Source organism: Oncorhynchus tshawytscha, unplaced genomic scaffold (genome assembly GCF_018296145.1).
Source record: "Oncorhynchus tshawytscha isolate Ot180627B unplaced genomic scaffold, Otsh_v2.0 Un_contig_424_pilon_pilon, whole genome shotgun sequence".
Lineage (NCBI taxonomy): Eukaryota > Metazoa > Chordata > Actinopteri > Salmoniformes > Salmonidae > Oncorhynchus > Oncorhynchus tshawytscha.
In genome coordinates, this window is record NW_024608906.1 from 80,001 (window position 1) to 89,543 (window position 9,543).

Genomic DNA, 9,543 nt, shown 5'->3' on the forward strand with positions numbered 1-9,543 from the left:
TAATGAATCCACAGGAACATTTACATAGAATTAATGATGCGCTTAATGAGGAAATCTCCATTGGATTTGAATATTTGACATCTTAAACATACAGACAGTCGGTGTGTGAAGAGCGAAGAGGCCCAGTCAATTAGACAGTCAGAGACATTAGTGGGGTGTCTCAGCGTTGGGCTTCGTCATGGAATGAATTAGTGTGGAAATGCAATGCAGTGACCTACTCCCAAATCAGGGACGCTCGGTCTGTACCCAGAAGGCCGAGCAGCGAGCGGTGGGTTAGGCTACACTGTTGGAGACGAATCACTGACTAATGAACTTGCCTGGAAGTATGGGGATTGGTGAGGAGTCTCTGTGTGTGTGTGTGTGTGTGTGTGTGTGTGTGTATGTGTGTGTGTGTGTGTGTGTGTGTGTGTGTGTGTGTGTGTGTGTGTGTGTGTGTGTGTGTGTGTGTGTGTGTGTGTGTGTGTGTGTGTGTGTGTATGTGTGTAAGGTGTGTGTGTGGGTATGGTGTGTGTGAGTGGGTATGGTGTGGGTATTGTGTGTGGGTGTGTGTGGGTGTGGTAAGTGTGGGTATGGTGTGTGGGGGTATGGGTATGGTCAAATCAAATTTTATTTGTCACATACACATGGTTAGCAGATGTTAATGCGAGTGTAGCGAAATGCTTGTGCTTCTAGTTCCGACAATGCAGTAATAACCAACGAGTAATCTAGCTAACAATTCCAAAACTACTACCTTATAGACACAAGTGTAAGGGGATAAAGAATATGTACATAAAGATATATGAATGAGTGATGGTACAGAGCAGCTTAGGCAAGATACAGTAGATGGTATCGAGTACAGTATATACATAGTTAAAGTGGCTAGTGATACATGTATTACATAAGGATGCAGTCGATGATATAGAGTACAGTATATACGTATACATATGAGATGAATAATGTAGGGTAAGTAACATTATATTAGGTAGCATTGTTTAAAGTGGCTAGTGATATATTTTACATAATTTCCCATCAATTCCCATTATTAAAGTGGCTGGAGTTGAGTCAGTGTGTTGGCAGCAGCCACTCAATGTTAGTGGTGGCTGTTTAACAGTCTGATGGCCTTGAGATAGAAGCTGTTTTTCAGTCTCTCGGTCCCAGCTTTGATGCACCTGTACTGACCTCACCTTCTGGATGATAGCGGGGTGAACAGGCAGTGGCTCGGGTGGTTGTTGTCCTTGATGATCTTTATGGCCTTCCTGTAACATTGGGTGGTGTAGGTTTCCTGGAGGGCAGGTAGTTTTCCCCCGGTGATGCGTTGTGCAGACCTCACTACCCTCTGGAGAGCCTTACGGTTGTGGGCGGAGCAGTTGCCGTACCAGGCGGTGATACAGCCCGCCAGGATGCTCTCGATTGTGCATCTGTAGAAGTTTGTGAGTGCTTTTGGTGACAAGCCGAATTTCTTCAGCCTCCTGAGGTTGAAGAGGCACTGCTGCGCCTTCTTCACGATGCTGTCTGTGTGAGTGGACCAATTCAGTTTGTCTGTGATGTGTACGCCGAGGAACTTAAAACTTACTAACCTCTCCACTACTGTTCCATCGATGTGGATAGGGGGGTGTTCCCTCTGCTGTTTCCTGAAGTCCACAATCATCTCCTTAGTTTTGTTGACGTTGAGTGTGAGGTTATTTTCCTGACACCACACTCCGAGGGCCCTCACCTCCTCCCTGTAGGCCGTCTCGTCGTTGTTGGTAATCAAGCCTACCACTGTTGTGTCGTCCGCAAACTTGATGATTGAGTTGGAGGCGTGCGTGGCCACGCAGTCGTGGGTGAACAGGGAGTACAGGAGAGGGCTCAGAACGCACCCTTGTGGGGCCCCAGTGTTGAGGATCAGCGGGGTGGAGATGTTGTTGCCTACCCTCACCACCTGGGGGCGGCCCATCAGGAAGTCCAGTACCCAGTTGCACAGGGCGGGGTCGAGACCCAGGGTCTCGAGCTTGACGACGAGCTTGGAGGGTACTATGGTGTTGAATGCCGAGCTGTAGTCGATGAACAGCATTCTCACATAGGTATTCCTCTTGTCCAGATGGGTTAGGGCAGTGTGCAGTGTGGTTGAGATTGCATCGTCTGTGGACCTATTTGGGCGGTAAGCAAATTGGAGTGGGTCTAGGGTGTCAGGTAGGGTGGAGGTGATATGGTCCTTGACTAGTCTCTCAAAGCACTTCATGATGACGGAAGTGAGTGCTACGGGGCGGTAGTCGTTTAGCTCAGTTACCTTAGCTTTCTTGGGAACAGGAACAATGGTGGCCCTCTTGAAGCATGTGGGAACAGCAGACTGGTATAGGGATTGATTGAATATGTCCGTGAACACACCGGCCAGCTGGTCTGCGCATGCTCTGAGGGCGCGGCTGGGGATGCCGTCTGGGCCTGCAGCCTTGCGAGGGTTAACACGTTTAAATGTTTTACTCACCTCGGCTGCAGTGAAGGAGAGTCCGCATGTTTTCGTTGCAGGCCGTGTCAGTGGCACTATATTGTCCTCAAAGCGGGCAAAAAAGTTATTTAGTCTGCCTGGGAGCAAGACATCCTGGTCCGTGACTGGGCTGGTTTTCTTCTTGTAGTCCGTGATTGACTGTAGACCCTGCCACATACCTCTTGCGTCTGAGCCGTTGAATTGAGATTCTACTTTGTCTCTATACTGACACTTAGCTTGTTTGATTGCCTTGCGGAGGGAATAGCTGCACTGTTTGTATTCGGTCATGTTACCAGACACCTTGCCCTGGTTAAAAGCAGTGGTTCGCGCTTTCAGTTTCATGCGAATGCTGCCATCAATCCACGGTTTCTGGTTAGGGAATGTTTTAATCGTTGCTATGGGAACGACATCTTCAACGCACGTTCTAATGAACTCGCACACCAAATCAGCGTATTCGTCAATGTTGTTATCTGACGCAATATGAAACATATCCCAGTCCACGTGATGGAAGCAGTCTTGGAGTGTGGAATCAGCTTGGTCGGAACAGCGTTGGACAGACCTCAGCGTGGGAGCTTCTTGTTTTAGTTTCTGTCTGTAGGCAGGGATCAGCAAAATGGAGTCGTGGTCAGCTTTTCCGAAAGGAGGGCGGGGCAGGGCCTTATATGCGTCGCGGAAGTTAGAGTAACAATGATCCAAGGTTTTTTCAGCCCTAGTTGCGCAATCGATATGCTGATACAATTTAGGGAGTCTTGTTTTCAGATTAGCCTTGTTAAAATCCCCAGCTACAATGAATGCAGCCTCAGGATGTAGAGATTCCAGTTTGCAAAGAGTCAAATAAAGTTAGTTCAGAGCCATCGATGTGTCTGCTTGGGGGAGATATATACGGCTGTGATTATAATCGAAGAGAATTCTCTTGGTAGATAATGCGGTCTACATTTGATTGTGAGGAATTCTAAATCAGGTGAACAGAAGGATTTGACTTCCTGTATATTTCTGTGATCACACCACGTCTCGTTAGCCATAAGGCATACGCCCCCGCCCCTCTTCTTACCAGAAAGATGTTTGTTTCTGTCGGCGCGATGCGTGGAGAAACCCGCTGGCTGCACCGCCTCCGATAGTGTGGGTATGGTGTGTGTGTGTATGGCGTGTGTGTGTGGGTATGGTGTGGGTATTGTGTGTGGGTGTGGTAAGTGTGGGTATGGTGTTTGTGGGTGTGGTAAGTGTGGGTATATGTGTGTGTGTGTGTGTGTGTGTGTGTGTGTGTGTGTGTGTGTGTGTGTGTGTGTGTGTGTGTATGGTGTGTGTGTGTGGGTATGGTGTGTGTGGGTATGGTGTGGGTATTGTGTGTGGGTATGGTGTGGGTATGGTGTGTGTATGGTGTGTGTGTGTATGGTGTGTGTGTGGTAAGTGTGTGTATGGTGTGTGTGTGTGGGTGGGTATTGTGTGAGGGTGTGTGTGGGTGTGGTAAGTGTGGGTATTGTGTGTGGGTGTGTGTGGGTGTGGTAAGTGTGGGTACCCACTGGGTTGTCCGTGCATGTCACATTCGTCATAACGAGGAGACCAAGGCACAGCGTGATATGAATACATTCTTTATTTACGCGAAGAACACTAAACAAACTAACGTGCCGCTATAAGACACGAGTGCTGACATGCAACTACACATAGACAATAACCCACCAAACCAACATGGAAAATGGCAACCTAAATAGGATCCCCAATCAGAGACAACGATAAACAGCTGTCTCTGATTGGGAACCAATTCAGGCCACCATAGACCTACATTTACCGAGACATACCAAAACCCCATAGACCTACATATACCTAGACAAACCAAAACCCCATAGACCTACATTTACCGAGACATACCAAAACCCCATAGACCTACATTTACTGAGACATACAATACCCCATAGATATACAAAACAAAACAGACAAGACAAAAACACACATACCACCCTCGTCACACCCTGACCTAAACAAAATAATAAAGATAACTAAGGTAACTAAGGTAACTAAGGTAACTAAGATAACTAAGGTAACTAAGGTAACTAAGATAACTAAGGTAACTAAGGTAACTAAGATAACTAAGGTAACTAAGATAACTAAGGTAACTAAGATAACTAAGGTAACTAAGGTAACTAAGATAACTAAGATAACTAAGGTAACTAAGGTAACTAAGATAACTAAGATAACTAAGGTAACTAAGGTAACTAAGATAACTAAGGTAACTAAGATAACTAAGTAACTAAGGTAACTAAGATAACTAAGGTAACTAAGGTAACTAAGATAACTAAGGTAACTAAGGTAACTAAGATAACTAAGGTAACTAAGGTAACTAAGATAACTAAGGTAACTAAGGTAACTAAGATAACTAAGGTAACTAAGGTAACTAAGATAACTAAGGTAACTAAGGTAACTAAGTAACTAAGGTAACTAAGATAACTAAGGTAACTAAGGTAACTAAGATAACTAAGGTAACTAAGGTAACTAAGATAACTAAGGTAACTAAGATAACTAAGGTAACTAAGGTAACTAAGGTAACTAAGATAACTAAGGTAACTAAGGTAACTAAGGTCAGGGCGTGCATGTCCCTTTGGTGGGAATTCATTTCATTTCCACATGACTATGGGACTCTGACGCAGACAATGTAAAAAAAAATCCACTGTGTGTGTGTGTGTGTCTGTGTGTGTGAGAGAGAGAGAATCGGTGTGTGTGTGTCACAAATCATTTTAGCTCCCTCCTGGCCTAAATCTGCCAGTCAGTTTAATGGGGTTATTTTAAAGGCTGTGATTGGCCAGACTAATATTTATTGGGTGTGATTGGCTAAGATAATATTTTGGGCCTGTAATTGGATGCAGTCCCTCCGATAGATGACTTCTGGAGGTTTGTTGGCCCTTATTCTCTGGTCGGATAATGTTTTTATAGTCAGAAACTGGAGAAACGCATAGGGATCGTGTGTGTGTGTTAGAGAGAGAGAGAGAGAGAGAGAGAGAGAGAGAGAGAGAGAGATAGGGAGAGAGACTGGGGTGGGTGGAGAGAGAGAGAGAGATAGGGAGAGAGATGGTTGGGTGGAGAGAGAGAGAGAGAGAGATAGGGAGAGAGATGGGGTGGGTGGAGAGAGAGAGAGAGAGATAGGGAGAGAGTCTGGGGTGGGTGGGAGAGAGAGAGAGAGAGGGAGAGAGAGAGAGAGAGTGGGGGGGGGGAGAGAGAGAGAGAGAGAGAGAGAGAGAGAGAGAGAGAGAGGAAGAGTCTATCCATGTGTGTATACTCAGCAAACCAAAATTGTTTCTGTGAAGGTTCCCAGAAACATTCGTTAGGTCGCGGCAAATGTTCTTACTATCCAGTCGTGGAGATGATTATGTTTGTATAAAACATTCGCCTGATGTTGAAAGAATGTTCCTAGAACACCTTTAATCTGTTCTTTACACGTTCCCAGAATGGTTCACCAGGTTGTGGGAACAGTCTAGTTGAGAACATTGTGGGAACATCACAAAAGATATGTTCCCACAACACAAAGTGTCCAGTCGTGCAGATCATTATACAATGCTTCCTTTAGGGGGCACAAAACATTCACCTGGTATTACAAGAACGTTCCGGAACACATTCTGTCTGTTCTTTAAAGGTTCCCAGAATGTTTCATTAGATTGTGGGTCATTGTGTGCACATAAGAGATATGTTCCCAAAACAAACAAAAAGAACTGTCCAGTTGTGCTGACACTCATAGTGTTTTTATCAGTCTGAACAAAACATTCCTTTGATGTTGCACGAATGTTGACAGAACAGCCTTTCCCAGAACATGTCATTAGGTTGTGGGAACAATAATGAAACATTCTGGGAACCTTTTAAAGAACAGATGAAATGTGTTCTGGTGTTTTTTTGCACCCTAAACCCTAAACATACAAACATGTGGTGGCTGTTACAGATTAAATGCACAGCATTTTAGTGAATGTTAGGAGAACATTCCAACGATTTTTCACCTAAAAAAAACGATTTAGATTTAATCAAAAAATTCTCTGAATGTTTTTGGGATGTTATCCTTCTGTTAGATAAAACTCTAACTAGAACTTAAAGGGAATCTTAGCTAATGTTCTGGGAATGTTCCCGGTTGACTGGGTGTGTGTCTGAGTTGGATATACAGCTGATGGATAGGTGATGGTAAGATATGCATCAGTAAAAAGTTACCAGACATACCAGTAGAAGCTAATGATGCACTTCTTCACTCTTTTCCCCTAGAGCATTTTAGAAAGAGAAAGAGAGAAGAGGTAGAGTTGTGTCTGAGTTGGAATAATACGTGTGTGTGTGTGTGTGTGTGTGTGTGTGTGTGTGTGTGTGTGGTGTCATGACGTTGGCCTCTTTGGGTATAGCAACCCCATCCCCCTCTCCCTGCCTCCCCCTTGCCTCCTTCAACTATGCTGCTGTGGTCAGAGGTCATAAATTCCTGAGAAGACCCTGTCACATAGTATAGAGAGAGTAAGTTTTCATAGAGGACAAAGGAAATCCTTCCACCTCACAGAACTTGAGGTCCGAACAAATTTCATGTTCCAGAGAAAGTATAAAAGATCGGTGAAGAATCCGGCTACGAACTGGTCCGTTTGTAACGACTTGGGAAGCTCATGGGAGACGGTGTGGCCACATTACCATAACGCTGTTTATATAATAGCCCCAGATATAAGATTTACATCTAATTGATGTATAAGATGCATGAGTGAGTATGATACTGTTTACACAATTTTACAATGTGATTTTAATTAATGAAGGAAAACTCAAAAAAGGAATTGGATTTGAACTAAATCAGAGGACCGCCCCTGAGCCCAGTTAGGGTCAGACATCCTGGGACGGCCTTTTCTGCATTCCAAATAAAACACCCACTCGGGTTTTTGATCAGCAGACAGAGCTTACCTCAATTACGAGATGGCTAAAGGTTGCAGACCATGTTTTTCTCCATTAGGAGGACAAAGGTTGAGGACCATTGCTAAATCTTTAAACCATACCACGTGGTTAAACTCTTAGACTATCGATACCGACAGAATAAGAACAAGTCTTTGATATTGATTACTAGTCTGCAGCTAGGAATTCAGCATCATTGAACACGAAGAACGACAACCGCCGAAACATCCATTCTATAACGAATGTCACTCTGAACAATCCCCTCTAACCCCAACCGAGAGAGAGAGTGAGAGAGACAGACAATTCTACAAAAGAAATGAACTTTTCACCAGCGATCAAGACGACACACTGAGCGTAAATATATATATTGATTGCCATTGTTCCCGAATGAGTGAGCGTTCATGTGCAAAGGATTAGCATTTCAATTGTTATAATTATCACTCTGTAGTGACTTCTTAGTCGACCCCCACTTCCCCTTTTGTCTAACAAGCCGCCATGCCGGTTTAGCCCACTAGGGCACATTCTCCTATCATTACATTTACTTTGTTTGTTTGTTTATGCATTTCTGTGAATGACTTAGTTAGTAATAAATTAATGATTTAAGACAATTGATGTATGGATGACTCATAGTGAAGACTGGGTTCGTGCAGATAACCAACAATTTACGACGTTTGGAATGAGACTAACGTGAGGTAAAGTAAATAATTCATTAATTCGAAGACTAATTGATCAGATAAAATATATGAAAAGTTATTTCAGGAAATGATAACTTTGTAATCTGAATATTTTACCTTGGTACCCCGACTTCCTAGTTAATTAGTTACGTCATTAATCAGTTGATCGCGTAGTAACTAATACAGAGAATCTTTGATAAAAACTATCCGTCTTCAGTTAATGATAGTAAAGACACGACAGTGGATACGATAGGTGATGGTAAGTGTTAGGAATTTTATGAATAAATTACTAAACAATATCCCCATTTCAAATAGAAATGTAACTAAGTAAACTTATACTCTGTTTTATTATATCTGATTAACAATATGAATTCATAAGAAGGGATTGTGGAGCCTGAAACAGGGGGTAATTAAATAAAATAAATACCATTCCAGCCAGGTTGGAGAGGATTGGAAGTGTTTTTTTTTAAGTAAGCAGAAAAGGTCATTAACCTATGGTTGAACCGACGCAACTTAGCTCTGGGATGTTTAGATAAGGCAGTGAGTGCTTTCCCAGGTTTTCCGTTAACTGGAACTGTCAGCTAAGTGGTGATGGATAATGGTGAGGGGTCAAGAGTTAATTCAGTTATATTGTGTGTCATGTGTGTGCGCTAGTAGGTCGGAATGAACTTTTAAACCTGCTTTGGAGATTCAGAACCAATGACGTCATATTTTGTATATAAACTGTTGTTCGTGGTTACATAGCAGCGCGCTCCGAGAATAAATACTATAAATAAATACTATTATCTATTTTATGCAAATAAGAATCTTACAACTTCTCATAAAATAGAATAGGTGTATACAATTAATGAAAACATATTGGAATAATGAAATGATACCAACAGTAAGATATGCATCAGTAATACAGCTTTACCAGACATACCAGGGCTGTACGTCTCCTTTCCCCTGGGCAGAGATGTTCCAGAACCGTCACTCAAATAGCTAACTGTGTGTGTGTGTGTGTGTGTGTGTGTGTGTGTGTGTGTGTGTGTGTGTGTGTGTGTGTCTGAATTGGTGTGTGTGTGTGTGTGTGTGTGTGTGTGTGTGTGTGTCTGAATTGGAATATTACATCTCTATGTGTGTGTGTGTGTGTGTGTGTGTGTGTGTGTGTCTGAATTGGAATATTACATCTCTATGTGTGTGTGTGTGTGTCTGAATTGGAATATTACATCTGTGTGTGTGTGTGTGTGTGTGTGTGTGTGTGTGTGTGTGTGTGTGTGTGTGTGTGTGAGTGTGTGAGTGAATCCAAACTCTTCCTAAAACTATTGCAGGACGTGTAGAGAAGTTGCTTTAACTTAACAGAAAGTTCCTGCCTCAGAGGTACTAGCTCCCAACACCTGTCATCAGGTACTTCAATAAATACATATTCAGCCTGTTCCAGGGGGATGTTGTCGTGTGAGCGGCGGTGTTGAGGACATTAGTCTCCCTGTTTCCATATGTCTCCAGACATCTGTCTGACATTTGGAGTATTTGTGTCCTTTGCAAATTTGTGTTTCTGTC